At 35.5% G+C, this 18,723-nt stretch overlaps 1 pseudogene; it reads left to right on the plus strand.

Annotated features, from left to right (window-relative positions):
* Positions 1-1,806: 1,806 nt before the first annotated feature.
* Positions 1,807-5,952, plus strand: LOC111021827 (receptor-like protein EIX2; annotated as a pseudogene).
* Positions 5,953-18,723: the final 12,771 nt, after the last annotated feature.

Genomic DNA, 18,723 nt, shown 5'->3' on the forward strand with positions numbered 1-18,723 from the left:
CGAAGTAAAATAAGCCATAATTTTTTATATCACAATGTCATAAACACATCTTTTTAATCATGACTTCTTAAATAATTTTTGCAGAACCAAAAATTAAAATTTGGTTCTAATTCTACAAATTTTTTTATCTATTTATTCTTATTCATCAATTTTCATTAAAACGAAAAAAGTCCCGATCTCTTTAAATTTTCTCTCTCAATTCTCTATTAAATGCTATCATTTAATCGCAAGAACACTTTTTTAAATGATGAGTTTGAAATTATTTTCTGAAAACAAACTATTAAAATTTTGATTCCCTACTCTCCTAGTTCCACAAATTTTCCACCTATTTGATTTTTATTCATTCATTTTCATGATGTAAATAGTGATCCCCTATAAGAATTGGACATTTACCATGTTTCCTTGTACAACTTGAGAAAAAAAAGATCAATTTTTACCTTAAACTTGACAGATCTATCAATTATTACTATAAACTTTCAATTTCATCAGGTCTATCAATTATTACTATAAACTTTCAATTTCATCAGGTTGCACTCATTTTTTCCCTTTGAATTCAACATCAAATTGCACCTTCAATTGGTTAAGTTTTGAAATCCTTATAGTAAACTTTAAAAGGTATTACAATTTTTACCTTATAGCAGGTTTTTGTTTGAAGGGTCATTTAGAAAAGTATTATTTTGGTACGAAATCAATACAATTGAGACAAAAAATACAAAAAAAAAATATTTTTTTTTTCAAATTTGTAAGTTTTAGTGAAGTTATTTAATGATGATTTTGTTCATTAATCAAACTTAATTTTGTATAAAACTTAATTTTGATTAAATTAGTATATTTATAGAGTTTTTTTTACCTAATTTTTTTGTTAAAACTAGTGGGGGATTGTACAAATTGAATAGTGGTAAAATTTTGGCACCTGTCTAAGTTTATGGTCAATTTGACGATTAAATTGAAAATTTAGGATAAAAACTGATACAAATTACAACCTACCAAATTCATGGGCAATTTTCAAATTAAGTACTTAATTTCAATTTTATTAAAAAAAATAAATTAAAAGAGCTAATTAAAATGTTTGTCTATAGCTCTACTTCTTTTCATGCGCCTTTGCATTCAAACTGATTTTGGTCATCAATCATGGAAAATAAAACAAGTAATTAGAATAATCAAAACTTGAAATGATATCAGGGATAAAGCTAAAAATGAAGTTGACTCAAAAGTCTTTCATGGCCCATTAAACGACTTCTTGCTTCTGTTTAATTAAATCTTTATTGAAGGGTTGGCTGAAAGAAACAATCCTTTTAAATTATTAGGATGAAAGAAATAAGAGATGAAATTCTAAAAATAGCGAGAGTCTTTGTCTTTTAATTTCTTTTTTTTGTTTTTGTTAAAAAAATAGTTGAAACATTACCACCATGACCTTCAAAGATAATCAGTTAATTCTTTGTCATTTTTAATAAATTGGAAATTGGTATAAGATATACTAATCAAATCAATTATTGTTTGGCAATTACTAATTAACTAGTATATTTATGCCATAATTTTAAATCATATGTTATCGGTCAACAATTAGAATATGAGTGTCAACTTAAACATAAACTCAATAAATTAAAAGACACGATCAAAAGGTTGTGAGTTCAAATCTCTCCCTCCTATATGTTGTACTAAAAAAATAATTAAAATATGAGCCACTGACCAAAAAAAATTTCCATTACAAGTAAAAGACATCCTTTTAATTGTGATTCTAAAATAATTTTTGCAAAAAGAAAAAAATTGTACTAAAATTCATATATAAAATGCACAAAGTTCTAAACTAAATTCACCCTTCAGTATTTGAGTTCTTATCAAAATGATGAAACTTCGAGAGAAAGGTTTATTTCTATTGGCCCTCTTGGTGCTTCTGATTCAATTTTCTTTTCAGCTATAACCTGCATCGAAAAGGAGCGAGAAGCTCTACTTCAACTCAAGAAAAGTTTTGATGATCCTTCTAATCGCTTGGCTTCATGGAAAGGAATAGATTGTTGTAACTGGGATGGAGTTGGCTGCAATGAAACCAATGGACACATTTCTAAGATTGATCTTCGAAACAATCAGGTTTTCCTTGACTACTCTACATCTTTTAACAAGTAATTCGATTGACTCTAGTTTGTTAGAGTTCAAATATTTAAATTACTTGGATTTAAGAGGGAACAACTTCAACTATAGTCAAATTCCAAATTTCTTAGGTTCAATGCTAGAATTAAGATACCTTGATCTTTCTCTTGCATATTTTTATGGGAAAGTTCCTCCTCACCTGGGGAATCTTACTAAATTGAACTTTCTTGATTTATCATCACCCTATGATCAATATTCTGGTGGAAGATTGAACATGCTTAATGGTGGCAATGGTGAATGGATATCTCGGCTTTCTTCTTTACAAGCCCTTAACTTGAGTGGGATGAACTTTCCAACGGCTTCAAATTTGATGCAAGTGCTTAGTTCTCTTCCTTTATTGTCATCCTTAAGATTTAGTTCTTGCAGCCTTAAAAACCACAACTTGTATTATAGTTCCTTGAATTCTTCATTTCTTACTAGACTTCAACTTTTAGATTTGTCTTATAATAACTTTACTGGGCCTATTCCTGAAGCTTTCCAGGATATGACTTCCTTGAGATTTTTATACCTTTCAAAAAATAAATTCACTACCATCAAGGGTGGACTGTCGTCCTTCATTGGAAACAATTGTCGCCTAAAAGAGTTTTATTTATCGAGGAACTATGATCTTGGTGGTGAGGTGTTTGGAAGTTATGAAAATGTATCTATGGATTGCAATAGATGCGATCTCCAAGAGCTTGACTTATCACTTACAAATGTGAGAAATAAAATTCCAAATTGGTTAGGAATGTTCAAGCAATTGCAGACCCTTCGTCTCTTTGGAAGTAACATTTATGGTCCAATTCCTGCTTCACTTGGAAATTTATCGAACATTCAATATTTAGATCTTACTCACAATAACCTAAGTGGAGCAATTCCAACCTCCATTGGAAGATTATTGAATTTGAGAGCATTGAGTCTCGGATCAAATAGATTTGAAGAGGTGGGTGCGGAATGTTTTAGCCAACTTACAAGTTTGAAGACCTTGGACATATCAGGAAACAAGCTCAAAGGCGTTATTTCAGAAGCTCATTTTGCTAATCTTTCTCAGTTGGATGGTTTAACGATGGGTTACACTGACTTATCATTTCACATAAAATCCAATTGGGTTCCTCCTTTTCAATTGAAGTTCTTTTCAGCATCGTCATGTAAATTCTTGGGAAGCAAGTTTCCTGAATGGCTTCGAACACAAACAGCACTTCCTAATTTGCAATTGTCCAACATAAGTATCTCAGGTCCTATACCAACATGGTTGAGAGGGCAAAATCTAACCCATTTGATTCTTTCCCATAATCAGATCGTTGGACCACTCCCATCCAGCATTGGTGATCAGATGCCCAATTTGAGAGAGCTGTATCTCAATGATAATCATGTCAATGATTCCTTACCACTATCGATTTGCAAATGGAAGAATCTGAGAGTTTTGGATCTTTCAAACAACAGGCTCTCTGGATGGTTCACGGTTGTTTCTTGACTTCAAACCTGTTTAGTTTGGATTTGTCTTCGAGTAACTTTTCAGGGGCCTTTCCATATTCACTGGGAAATCTTTCGAGCATTGTACAATTGTACTTGAGAAAAAATAATTTTGAAGGATCCATGCCAATTGTCTTGAAGAATTCCAAACATTTGTTGTATTTGGATCTTGAAGGAAACCATTTCTCCAGAATCATCCCCACATGGGTGGGCCATAATCTTCGAAATTTGCGAGTTCTAAAACTACGAGGTAATATGTTCAATGGCACCATTCCTTCAAGTCTATGCCTTCTCCCACACTTGCAAATTTTGGATCTGGCACATAATCAATTACAGGGAAATATCCCACCAAATCTCAGCGGTTTTAGTGTAATGACAGGCAAGGTACCGAGTGAATTTGTGTCTTGCGATATTGTTGGTTGTGTTTTTACTGCAAAAGGTGGCGAACAATATTTGAAATCGAGGGAGATGGATTACTCATTTTCACAACTAGCATTGATGGTGAATATAGACCTCTCTAATAACTCCTTGGTCGGATTCATTCCATGTGAGATAACGAGGTTGACGAAGTTAGTTGGATTGAATCTATCCCACAATAATCTATTAGGGACCATTCCTACTGAAATGGGGGCAATCTAGTCATTACAATCACTCGACTTATCTTTCAATCGATTTTCTGGGTCAATTCCCCAAAGCATGTCAAAATTAAATTCATTGGGGGTGTTGGTATTATCTCACAACAATCTCTCCGGAAACATTCCTTGAGAGGGTCATCTCTCCGCATTCAATGAGGCTTCCAGTTTTGATGGCAATCCTAAACTTTGTGGAGATCCACTCCCAGTTAAATGTGTGAATGAGAAACCATATGAGCCGCCACATGGACTTGAAAATGCAGATCAAGAGGAGGATGAAGGGGAAAAGTGGTTGCTTTATGTTATTATAATGCTTGGATTTGCTACTGGATTTTGGGCAGTTGTTGGAAGTTTAGTATTGAAGAGGAGTTTGAGATATGCTTATTTTATTTCAGGTTTGTGGATGAGACTCAATACAAGGTTCGTGCAGCAATATGGCGATGGTGGAGCAAAACTCAAAGAAATCTGCATTCACAAATGAGTAGGTAACAAAGTTTTTTTTTCCACCCTACCAAAGCTAATAGAAGTTGAGTCCATTACTGGTAAAATTATAATTGCTTGATTTCTTTAGTTAATGTGTCTTTTGAACAAGAAATTGTGTGGTTAATTACTAGTTTGCAAGTTTTACTATACTGTTTTATTGAGATTATTGAAGGGTTGGTATCTCAAAAAAATGTCTAATTCTTCAAATTACATGTATTTTATATGGTTAAATAAAAATATTTCAATATTGCAAGACTTCCATAAATCCTTAGTTTTTAAAATCATATCTTTTTTTTATATATATTTTTAGTTAGTTTAATATGTTATTTTAATAATATAATTTTGTTCCTTTGAGGATGAAATCCGACTTCAACTCCAATCACAGACGTTTTAGTATCGAATTGTGCAGTAATTATAAACTCATATATAGGCTTTCATTTTTCATGTGTAACAGACTTCCATATTCCTACTCTTATAAATACATTAACAATATTGTTACATTATGAAACCTTATGCAACACATGTGGTTTAATTTTCAACTATTCTATATAAATGTACCGTACATGTAGTAGAATTTTATTTTGGGTTGTTATGGATGGAAAAATCTCTATTTTCTACCATTCGAGTTCGCTTTATTTAAAGAATTCAAAAGGTGAAAATTAGGGGCCTTAAAATTTTCCTAGAGTTAGGAGAAGACATTCTATATTCAAAAGGTGAAGATATTCTGGTAATCCTCGGTTTTTTCTCTCTATAAATAGAAGGAACATAATCATAATTGAGGTACGCTACAAAACTCTACTCTTTGCTATGCTTCACATAAAAACTTCAATTCTGACTCAAGCATCGGAGTGTGTGTGGCTAGCACCACACTAGTGTGTAACCTTTCTATTTTGTAGGTATGTCGAATCCCTTTTTATTATTGAAGATTATTGCAAATTTGGTGAATCTAAAGGGCCAAATTTATGCAACAGTTGCCACCATATGTAGGGACGACACAACCAATATTCAAAGCATAGTGTTCAATCGATAAAGTGGTAGGAGCATTGCTCAACCAGAAAGAATACTCAAACAACAGAGAGGTAGTGTTGAAGCAACAAAAACGGTAGTAGCAGTATCAAAGTGGCGTAGTTCGACACAAACAAAATATGGGAAAAGAAAAACATGTGGCCATTAAATAAAGATTTAAAATTTTGGTGAATAATCTTCGCTAAATAAAATCTTTTACAAAATTGCTTTCTGTCTCTTCATTTAAAAAATATTTCCTTAGTGACATCACCCATCTCGTTTCTTGGAAGAAATCCTAGCCTCCATCCTTGTTCTCTCTCTTCCTCATTATGTGTTATACTGCCGACACTTCACAATCTTCTCCGATGACTCATTACAACAGCATTCTCCCTTGCGTTCAACGACCCACGATGACTGATCCAACACCCACGACAGTTCAAGGACGGTAGCAGCAGCGACGCTGCTCACGAACTCCGACAACGGCAACTCCAACGTGCATTGTTCCGAATAATTTTATTTTTGGATCATATTAACCTTCATATTTTATATGATTCTTAAATTTTCCTTTAAATTTATTCTTTTAAGAAAATAAATTATCATCCTCATCACATACCAATATAATTGAGTATAAAAGAAATATAATTTAAAAGTCTATTCTTAAAAAAAAAAAATTTAAATCTCTCATTTCTCTCTTGTGGGAAGAAAGTGCCTTGTGTACCTACATTGGGATTGGTGAAGCTAAATCGAGGAATGAACTAAAGATGAGTCGGGATGAAGTAAGGATAAAAACAGGTGAAACGGGGTGCTGCAAGCCAGAGGGACCAAGGAGGCAGAGCCACGATGCTGTCTAGATGGGCGCATGCAGACGTTTCCCGTCCGCAGCGCCATGGTGCTGTATCGACTTTATAAATACTGTAGTTCTGTGATTTTAGGGTTGTTGAGCCGTTTTAAGTCGTTTTCAAAGTAGTTTTGTGGCAGATTGTAGACAGCGGTTGAGAGCATTGGTAGCAGCTTGGGATAGATCAAGAACGTTTTATTCGGGGTAATTAGATCTAGAGGGTTTTTGTTGGGATCTCAAGAGAGTGAATATCTAGGGGAGATATTCTAGTGCTTGTATCCAATATCTTTGTCAAAGTAACCTCATAAACTATTGGGGTCAACCAATATAAACTATTGTGTCGTTTTTCTGCTTTTCTATTAATCTCTTATTGTGTTGTGTGATTGGATTTACTTACTTGGATAACAGTAGATGGAGAAATTGTTTGGAGTGCTTAATTTCTCAACAATCTAGTCATGTAATAATGGCACTAACAAATAACCTATATAAATACATATTTTGTTTAGTTCAACAACATGTGGAATAGAGATTTAAACCTCCGAACTTTTAGTCGAGAATATATACCTTAACCAACTTGTTATACTCAAATTGACACCGATAAATATATATACTACCTAAAAGTAAAAAAGGAATGAAATATAACACACATACTCTCTCTCTCCTATAGATGGTAGTTCTAATCACGAAATGGTACTTCGTTAAGACTATGTTTAATATATAAATGCATCACTATGTCTTCTGAAATTAAAGAAACCATCTCCAATATATCATTGTTGGTAAGGGTTGTCGAGACCCTCCAAAATAATTACTGATTCTACCAAATCTAATTTGTAGAAGTAGTGAGACTAGATCGAATCCCAAGGTAACCAATAAAATTAATTTCTCAAAAGTTGTAATAAAATGGGGGGTTTTGAATTTCAATTTTGAAATTTAAAAATTAAAAGTAAACGAAAGTCAATCTTACCAAACTTCCAATCCAAAAGTGTGATACTCATCCGTAATCTTGATCATATGCTTTACACAAAATTGATTTCTTAATTCAAAAACTTAATCTATTTACTAGGAACAGCAGTGGTAAGTGTTAATTCTCCTAATTTAATTAATTTAGATCAAGCATCAAAATTAAATCTTATTAATTAATGAACTGGGTACGGTAGCGTTCCATATTAATCAAAGAATAACATTAAGGTTAATGAGAATGACTAAACCAAAATCAAATAATTTAAGATATCTGCAAGTTAATTATTTTTGTCCCTTTATTTCCTTAGAGTTTATTATGCAAGCTATGTAACATGGAACCATAAATATCACACATATAAGCCAACTCCTTGCAACTTATTTAAATCATTCATGACAATTATGGATCACAAACTCATGGGTAGTAGTAGAACAATTAATATGAATTTTAAGCATCAATTTAATTAATATAAATTGTTCATCAATAATAAGATTAAGAAACAAATAATACTTGAAAAATAAGAAATCCTTATCTTACTTGAGCCTCTCAAACTTACTAATGGCGGAGGAAGATAACTTGAATTTAGGAGAAGTGAGCTTTTTGTTAGTACTAGAATAATGAATCTTCTAATAAGACTCATATATTTATGGAGATTAATTTTATCCTCTTCTAAAGAGTAATCATCTGAATAAGGAATTCCTAACTAATTAAGAAAATCTTATTTAAAAGAAAATAAATAAAATAAAATACATCTAAAAGAGAAACATTGCATGATATATAAGGGTTGTGGAGTCCCTCCTTTCTCAAGTTTTAGTAAAATTGGGGGATAAACTAAAACGAAAACAAAAGTCAATCTTAACAAATTGTTAGCTATTTTGTGTAATTTTCCGAACAAGTGGTATCAGAGCAAATGTTTAGAGTCATGGGATTCAGTGAGCAATCCAGTTTTGTAGGGATCATGAGATTCAATGGACAGAATTTTAGGTTTTGGAAGATTCAGATGAAAGATTATTTGACCGGTAAGAAGATATACAAAACCTTTAAGGGACGACAACCTGGGGTAACAAATAAGGATTGGTGATAACTCTCCGTAAGAGAGTATTTTGTGGTATAATTTGGGCAATTTTGATGTGTAAATGTGAGAGTCCTTATCGAGAGACCATAGAAAAGATAAAAAATCACTTACTTAGGTCCTTGAGCTATTAGAATTCTCAATTCCCTCATTTTGAATGAATTATGCTTAATTATTGACGTTTTGTATAGGAATGGAAGAATTTGTTGAGGGCAAGCCAAGTGCTTCCAAGGCTGTGAAATTGTTGCTCGAACATGGCAGGAAGATGCATTTATACTGGAGCCAGAAGCCGCTCAGGATGCTCTAGAGCGTGTGACTGCACAGTAATTTATTTGCACCAGTTTTACCGTGTCCGTACAGCTTCCTGGTGCAGCCCTAATTTTAAGGATCCGATATAAATAGCATAACAGTGCCCAATCGCCACAGAGAGCCCTAGAACAGAAAAAACATTTGGGCATCGAAAAAAGAGAACATTCCCTACCTTTTCTCATCGAAGAAGAAACTGAAGAACGTGGCTGATCTTGGCGTCACCGTTTTGCTGTTGAGGAAGCCTCCATTTCTCTACTGTCTTCTTCATCAATGAGCTACATTTCTTCTTTACCCATTCTTCTCTTTTCTTTTGTCATGAACTAAACCCCATCTTCGGGGGGATGAACTTGTCGTAGCTCTTGTTTATTTATGTTTTAGTAACTCATATATATTTATGGTGATTTAATAGAGGTGTTTTTATTATTTCATCTTACTGATTTTGTTTGGCCAACATTATTGATTTGCTATGCTCACTTGAGGCTTGGAAAAGTCCTTGTGTTGCGTGTTTGCCTCTATTTGCGTAAGATTTCTCTCTTTGAAGTAGAATGGTGAGTACTTAGGGATGAGACTCACCCTTTCGTGCCTACAAACTGTTCGTATTGCTTGTTTAGTCTACAACGGGAGTTGGGGTTAAACATGTTTGGGTATCTCGGGAGAGAGCCATGTCGGTTTGGGCATTCAGCATTTTGAGTTTACTAGAGCATAGCTAGACATGAGTGAGAGCATTAGAGTGATTCCCCCTCGATTTACCTTCATTTTACATTTTCTAAGGGTAGAATCGCAGAATATTTATGTTCTTGTTTATTTTTCTGTTTTTTTTTTCATTTACTGTTACAGCATCCAAATCACTCTAAACAATTATTTTTATTTTACTTTTTGGTGTTCTTATTTACTATTTCAAGTAAAACTTTAATCCCTGTGGAGACGACCTTGTTTTTATACTAAAACAGATTATTTAGTGTAAGTTGTGAGGAGACGGACAATTGGGCAGAAACTGATTAACAGGGAGTGGCAACCATCGGGTTGTGTTTATCGATGAACATTGCGAGTGAGACAATGACGATAGGTCTGATGAAGGAACAAGAAAACATATATAAAAACCTTCTGCCAACAACAAGATATATCTCGTCACGAGATATTTCAACATTCGCATGGATGAGAAAGCGACGGTGAACACTCAAATAGATGAGCTCACTAATCTAATCAACCAGTTGGATGGGCGTTTGTGAAGATCACCTTTAGTGATGAGGTAAATGTTATAGCCCTCCTTACTTATTTCTCGAATAGCTGGGGAACCATGAAGATGACGATGTCAAATTCGTTAGGGGACAATAGCTTGAAATTTTATGAGATTTGTGATGCTATGATTTCAGAAGAGATTCGCAGGAAAGAAAGTGAAAAGAATTCTGCAACCGAGTCAGGTACATAAAATTATATGGATTTAGTCTTGATAGTTTAGAGCAAATGTAAAAGAAATATGAACCATGGAAGTAGACAAGAGAGTTGTAGCCAAAAGAGTGGGAGTTGCGACGTTGAATGTTTTTACTACCACAAGAAGGGTCATTTTAAGAGAGACTTTAGGAAGCTCAAGGAGGATTAGAAAAAGAAAGACACTTTAAATTTCGTGTTAGCTAATGTGTTAGATTGTATTGAAGGTAACACAACACCGGTACACTAGTTATCTGAGTGGGTAGTGGACAGTGTAGCCACAGTACATGTATCTTAAGACATAATTCGGCTCACGTCCTTCAATACTGGCAATCATATCACGTTGAGGATGGAAAATGAGAGACTCTCCAAGATTAGAGGAATTGAGAATGTTTGTATGAGGACTGGTAGTGGGACCGAGCTAGTTTTACATGATGTCAGTTATTACCCAGTTTCAGAATGAATTCGATATCTGTAGGGAAGTTGGATGATGAAGGTTACGGAAGTGAGTTTGCAGAGAATAGGTGGAAACTCATGAAGGGATTTGAGGTAGTGGTTGTGGCTCATAGAGAAGCTTTATTATATGTGTCGAGGTTTGACATTATCAAAGGATCATAGGAATATGTTATGCACAAGGCTGCAAATGGTTCAGGGGGAGACATGATAGAACCAACAGCATTGACAGTCATGATAAATGAGAAGAATCATCAATTTAAGTTCAACTGTTGATATGTAAAGAAAAGAAAATAAAAGAATAGCTCGATGAGTTGTTTAGTAGGCTGTTGGATTTTAGCCCCAGTTTTCAAATGAAATAGCGAGCTGATGAAGTCGCATAGGCTAAAGAGTGCATCGAGGAGGAAGACTACAGTTGGCGCTGAGGTCGAGGATGAGGTCTCTAGTTTGGCAACAGACTTAAGGGTGAGTTTACCAAATCATCAGTAAAGAAGTTTTCCTTTAGGAGTCGTTGGGTGCTGCAAAGAAGGAAACATCGGGGAATGCTTAGTTTAAGTGAGAGCACATAGTTGTGTCTCTTATGTGCGGGAGACAAGACCACGAGGATTGTCTAGTCTCAGGATAGTCACGCAGATGGAACCTTGGTCATCGCCAAAAAGATGTTTACCAGTTACTGTTGGTGTAGTCAGAATTAAGCATTGGTCGTTTACCAAGATGTGGGACACTGTTGTTGCTGTGGGAGGTAAAATTGTTGTTTTATCTCTAAGTGGGAGATTGTTGGGAAAATAGTGGAACCAAAATAAGGAATATGTCATTGGGCCTAAATACACATTAAAGTCCAAACCTACCTCATTTGCGGTTTTGTTTTATAACAAAATATTGGTCTTTAGCCGTCTAACTGAATTGAAACACACCCGTGAGATATAAAAAAAAAAAAGAAGAAGAAGAAGAAAAGGTCGTGGCGGCAGTGTTCTTTTGGAAGAGGAAGGAATAAAAGAGATCTTGGTATGTAGAGCCCGTCATCAGTCTATTCTCGTGACAGTTTGAAGTGGAGCCACATAAAGGGACTCTTATTGTGAACGATTTTCTCCAGTGACTTGTCTTGGCCTAGGTTGTTCAAGATTAGTCTCGACCTCCACCCCAAGAAAAGTTGCAGAACTCAATCCAGTAGAAGCCTTGACCAACTTGGCTGCTGGACTCTTTCTCCTTGCTTGATTTGCAAAAAAAAACAACCATTAGTGCAAGGAAGAAGTAAATATCAAAACATAACCAAGTAAGAGATTAGGTCAGCTCAACATGAGCTTATCTAGATCAAAAGGCGGGGAATTTGGAGGTTGAGTTCGAAATTCGAAGAAACAAGCTTCAAATAGAAGCATGTCGTTACCAAAGTACTGATATGGCGACCTCCTTCGTGATGGTCTCTGAAGCTTTTTAGAAACTTGGTACTCTGGTCGGTCAGCTCAGGCATAGGTTTTGGGGACACTGCAACTAGAAAATGGAAATGGTTAAGTAAAGAGTCATAAAGTCACTTCCAAGTTGATAGAGACTAAACATACCTAAGTTCCCAAATATATTAGCACTTCAATGTATGGCTCTTCTACCTCGATCAGAGCGAGCAAATTATCAATGACGTAAAACCACTTCTCTTTCCATTTTTTGACAAAGGAGAGACCTTCGATAATCGTGCCCAAAATTTTTTTAGCGTCGAGGTAGTAACTATCTTCTATCCTTGGTTCCTTCTTCACCTCGAAGTAGGCAAGAAAAGTTAATCCATGTTTATAAGTACGGTGTAATCCCCTTCTTGGCGCTCTAACCACCATACTACTCTGAGCCCAAACAGGATCCCCGCCCATTGGGAGCAATTGATGCAGGAGCTAGATTGACCTTGTTTAAAAACTCTTGACCAAAGGGGTGAAGTGGCAGTCTAAAGCCGAATTCGAACATTTTCATGTAAAGAGCCACACATCCTTTAGCGGGTGTTATAGTCTATCTTACCCTCCATAAGAATACAAAGACCAATGGAATGGAGAATGTTATATCTAGCTGTGAGGGACTCCAAATGATCTTCAGGCATTTTGGAGGGACACACAGCCTCTCTCCATGAAGAAGAGGCCTCGCCATCATAAAATAGTTATGAAACATATTTGGTTTCCTGATATTTTTTCCCTTCAAAAACAGTTATCAAATACACCTGGTTCTTGTTTTTTAAAAATAAAAAACTAAAAAGCAAAAGTAGAAAACATAAATAATAATAATAAAAATAAAAATCATTATCAAATGGACGGAAAATTGTTTATCAAATAAGCTGCATTTCAAAAATCAAAAACTAAAATCTAAACACAGAAAATAAAATGATTTGTCTGAAATGCAAACCAAAATTTAAATTCATGTTTTTAGTAGAATATCCACGAGTTAAAGAGTCATTTCTAACTAATATAAATTTGATTTCTTCGTCTCATTGGTTCGATATAAGAAAAAAAATCAAAATGCACTTAAATTCACCGAATTTAAATATATTAACAAAGTAGAAAAAATAATTATTGGGACATTTCGAGAATCGAACTCGAGACCTCTCGCACCCAAAGTAAGAATTATACCACTAGACCAAATGCCCAACTAATGATAAAATTATATATCAAATTATATTTTGGTTTTGCAAATTTCTACTTATTTTTATACAATTCCTTTATCAAAATATATTTAAATTCTTAGCTAAATTAAAAAAAACTTTAAAAAAATCAAACAAGTTTTTTCTTTTTTTTTCTTTTTTAATTTGACCTAGATTTTAAAAATATTTACAAAAACCATATAACCAAATAAAGAAACACATAGATGAAAGTAATGTTTCTAAGACTAATTTTTAAAAATAGAAAACAAAAACAAAATGATCTTACTTAGAATTGAGTTTTAATTTAATGATGCGAAACTAATAGCCTAACAGTTATTTTAGGCAGTGTCATGTTGTGCTTTTATTTTTTAGATAATGTCTTGGATGAACTATTTTGAAAACTTATTCTCACGAATGTCGAATGTTTACAAATTTTACGGTCTTAGATTTCTAGATTTAAAATTTTTTTCAAATGTCGAATTTGCCCTTATTTATGTCATTTATATTTATTCTAATGAGTATTTTATTTAAATGCAAAAGATTAATGTTCCAAAATTGATTTCGTAAGCATTAAATTATTGTGGGACCTAAATCAATCATTCTCATAATCCCCTAATTTACTCATTAATATATTCTACTAAATAATGAAATTTATTATAAAATATTCAATTATTCTCATAATCCCCAAATTTACTCATTAATGTATTCTACTAAATAACAAAATTTATTACGAGAGAGAGAGAGCTACCTTTTCATTTATATGAAAATATAAACTATATCCGGCTATAAACTTAAGCAACATATCTTAATAATGGTGATATAAACTATAGTCATTATAACATACACTTATATGGAGACATGACCTATATCTGACTATAAAGTATATACGGTTATATCCCTTTACAATTAACAAACAAAGCAAATAATCTACAAACCTTCCGGTCGGCGACTAGACAATGGTCGGGATAAACGGAAGGCTCGAATGGTCGACGGGTGGCCAGCAACAAAAAAGAAACCTCGGGATAAAAGGACGGAAACAATGGATGAGCGGCCGGAGATGAAGGAGAAGCTAGATGGACTATTCTAGTGACAAAGAAGAATGGAGATGGCAGTAGGGACGAAGGAACGGACGGAAACAAAACAACAAAGGAAGAAGAAAAGTCGGAAGAATGAGGTTTTCGAATTTTTTCAATAATGGAGGATTTGGGGGATTTAGTTAGTATTTTTGGGATTTGGTATTTTTTTACTTTTGGAAAGTCTAATTAGGCAAAATTTAAGGGATTTAAAATGTAACCTTTCAAGTAACCAATTTTGAATTTTAAAAATTAATTAATATTGAGGTGTAGTTACAAAATGGTATACTAGTAAATTGGGTGATGGGTACCATCTTAAATGGGTTCTTTCACGACAAAAGTGTAAATTTTATACATTCAATCAGAAGTCTGTTGCTTGCTTTAGCCGAAATACCAAACGAACGGAAGCAGATTTTAGGATCCAGACACTTAAAATCTCGAGAGTTAATTGTCATGAAAAGTATTTAGGCCTTCCATCACCCCTGTCAAGGAAGAAAAATGCCTCGTTCTCCTCCCTAAATGATCGAATTTGGAAATACCTTCAAGACTGGAAGGAAAACTTATTCTCAGTAGGAGGCAAGGAGATTATGATAAAGGCGGTAGTGCAAGCTATGCCAACCTATGTTATGGGTTGTTTCCGTCTCTCCAAGAGCTTCATTAATTATTGTAATTGCCTGATGGCCAAGTTCTGGTGGGGTGACGAGGGAAAACGAGGAAGATTCACTAGACAAAATGTAAGTCTTTGTGTGTGTCGAAATTCAAGGGGGGTTTGGGCTTTAAGAACCTTAAGCTTTTCAACCAAGCCCTTATTGCAAAGTAAGGGTGGAGAATTCTCTCTAGGCCGAAGTCCCTCCCTGCAATGGCACTAAACGGAAGTATTTCATTGAGAGCCTTTCCACTAAAGCCTCTACTCGTAATCAATATTTTTTTATATGGAAGAGTCTTGTGTGGGAAAAAAGATCCTCCTTAAAGGCCTTCGGTGGCGAGTTGGTAATGGAAGAGAATGGATATTCTAGCTGATAAATGGATTCCTACTCCATCTTCCTTTACAACACGGTTCCCATTTAGGGGGATTGCAAACAGAAGAGTTGCCTCTCTCATCCTTCCCAATGGTGAATGGAATAGGCAAGAAATTTCAAACGTGGAAGATATGCAGCCTATCCTGAATATCCTGCTGCTGAAAAGAAGAATGGAGGACTCGTCAATTTGGAACTATAGTGAGGATGGAAATTTCCCTGTGAAAATGTGTTACTTGTTTGCTAGTGAGGATCTCATCACTAGAGGTCAGTCAAACAACCAGGAGATGCTGAGGTGGTGGACGGAGTTGTGGATAGCGAACATTTTGAGCAAAATAAAAGTTTTTGGGTGGAAAGCTAATAAAGATTTCCTTCCCACGGGAGTTTGTCTTGGCATAGGGGCACGAATGTGGATTCCATATGTCTTCGGTGTGGTCGAGTAATTGAAAGCCCCATTCACGCAATCTGGATTTGTGAAAAGATTAGAACTCTATGGGAGGCTATGCCCTTCCTTTACATGAGTTACCCACTATCTATGACTTTGGTGGCTGATCTTTTTTTTTTTTTTTTTTTGCGATTCTGTGGCTCTCTACCTAAAGAGTTGTTTGAATTTCTCTTGTAATGTGTTGGGCTGTTTGATCAACGAAATAGAGTTGTTTGAATTTCTCTTGTAATGTGTTGGGCTGTTTGATCAACGAAATAAGACTGTGATTGGAGATTCGAGTACTCTCTTTGGGATGCAATATGACTTATAGGATTGGGTTAATTCCTACGTAGCACAATATAAATCAGTATTGTCGAAGAATGGAAAGATAAATGAGGTACACATACCTGGGAATCGAGCTGCTATTCTTCAAATTTGGACCCCCCTGTTGATGACAACCTGAAGCTAAACACCGACATTGCTATAAGAGCTACCGAAAATCGTATGGGTATTGGGGCTATTATTCAAAACTTTAAGGAGAAGTTATGAGCACCACAGCGAAATTGGTTCAGGCTATGTTCGATCTAGTGGTAGCCAAAGCAATTGTCATCTGTGAGAGTTTATTTGAAGCGATTGAGCTTGGTTTCTTCAAATTGGAGATTGAAACAGATTCCCTCCTAGTTGCAAACCAGAAGTTTGAGAAAATCAGATGAATCGGATTTGAGTATGATTATGAAAGAGATTCTTGAAATTACCTAGTACATTCATTTTGTCAGCTTCTCCCACTGTTCGCAATCGTGCAATAAGGCGACGTATGAGTTAGATAGGTTGACTATCGATTTGGAGCTTTCTGGAGTGTGGATTGAAGAGATTCCACCTCTGTTGCAAGCGGTTGGTTTGGAGGAGTTCAGCGTATCTCCAGCTATTGCTTCTTAGTTTTATTGTGTCATTGTTGTTTCCAAAAAATAAAAATAAAAAAAGAAAAATAAACTCTAAAATTTCTCTCTAATTCATCACTACAAATAGACTCATTAAAAACAATATTTCCTACGTACATTCCTCAATTACTAAAATTCCTCAGTCACTCAAGTTCTCTACTATCAGAAGGATAGCCTATGAAAATTATGTCTAATTTTCAAATTTCATATTTAATTCAACTTTTCTCATTTTATTGTTCATTGTTTATTTTGTTGCCCTAATTTTTACCATGGATGATTATATCAATTTTTTTTAAATGTTGGTGCACTCCATCCTAATGTGTAAAGGAAAGAGTGTGCAATTTTGAGCCGAGCTTAACTGGTTTAGACTAAAAAAATGTGGGTCGTTGGTGGTGAAAATAAGTTTTGACACGTGTATGCTCCTGCTCGGTTCGAGTCATCAAAAGGGATAAATGAAACCATCTGTTCCTGCTGACCTGACTACCCGTCGAGCTGAGGAATCCGACCTTGAGTCCAACATCGACCTGGGACCCGAAAACCGTAACCACCGGTCGGAACGACTTAAACAGTCTTGTCTCCCCCGTCTGCCTATAAAAGAGAAACTCCACCCCACATCTCAAGTATGCAATTCTGTCCGAGAACGATCTACTACAACTTGAGCTCACTCTAATTTAGATGTAAGAGTGTGTGTTCCTTGTGCAGGTCCCACCGTCTCAAGAGGTCGCACCTCGACAATTCGCTCCGGATTAGTTCATGACCGACCTATGGAGGTCAGTGGAATCCTGCATCAAAATTTGACGCCGTTTGTGGGAATCGACGGAAACAGAGTTTTTTGTACTCTGTAATGGCCGATCCTGATGGTTCACAAACTGCAAGCAACCATGAAGACGGATATCCGAACCTACCAAATAACGGTAGAACTGAGAAAGAGGTCAACCAACCTCCACGGTCGAAAAAGCTCATAACCTGAGCTGATGCTCATAAGACTAAATTTGTACCGGTGGAAGTGCCATCATCTAAGCTACAATCACAACTCACGATGATGCAAGCACGGATGGATGCTATGACGCAAGGGCTGCTGAACTTGAGATCCAACGAGACCCCAAAAAAGAGAAGCAAAAGGCAAATGAGAATCCAAGGATATGACAAGTTCGACAGCCGATACGGAAGCTAGTACTAGGTGGCAATGACCGACCTAGACTAGATGATGATCTCTAGTTTGAACTCTCTCATCAACCTTTAAAGGTGAGAGATGAACGAAACAAGTATCAAGTTTCGAAACGGTCGGAGCTCAACAAAAATCACCCTGATGAGTCTGTGGGCAACATCAGCCTACAGATGCAGTTTGACCAGCTCAAGCATGATTCCCTTAAGAAGGTGAGCAAGCTCAGCAAGCTGACTTTAGACAATGATGAACTAGAGGAGTCATCATTCGTCCAAACTGTCATGGACGCACCGATCTCCCACAAGAGTCGGCTACCATCATGGACTTTCATGCTTACTCGGACGTGATATTGCCGAGCTTTCTCCACCACTCTGCAATGACCATAAGGAAAATGGTTTCGTATGCTCGCCCCTACTCAATCTCAACTTGGAATCAGTTAAACAGTTTCTAGCTGAGTAGATTAAGGTAGAAAATTGTACCAACTTGCTAGCTCATTCTGCCTTCTACAACGATGTAACTCATGAAAAGTTGAGTTGGTCATTGGCGAAGAAACCATAATCGACTTTGAAGGGTTACCTTGATCGAGCAACCAAGTTCATTGAGGCTGTGGACATCATGAAGTCCAAAGACAACAAGTACTTCAAGCATAACTTTCTGTCAAAGTCGAAGGGGAAGAAGGAAGAGAAGAAAGAAAACGGGTCAAATTCCTCAGACCTGACTT

The sequence above is a fragment of the Momordica charantia genome (genome assembly GCF_013281855.1).
Source record: "Momordica charantia cultivar OHB3-1 chromosome 6 unlocalized genomic scaffold, Mcharantia_2.0 BLBB01000006.1, whole genome shotgun sequence".
NCBI classification, from domain to species: Eukaryota; Viridiplantae; Streptophyta; class Magnoliopsida; order Cucurbitales; family Cucurbitaceae; genus Momordica; species Momordica charantia.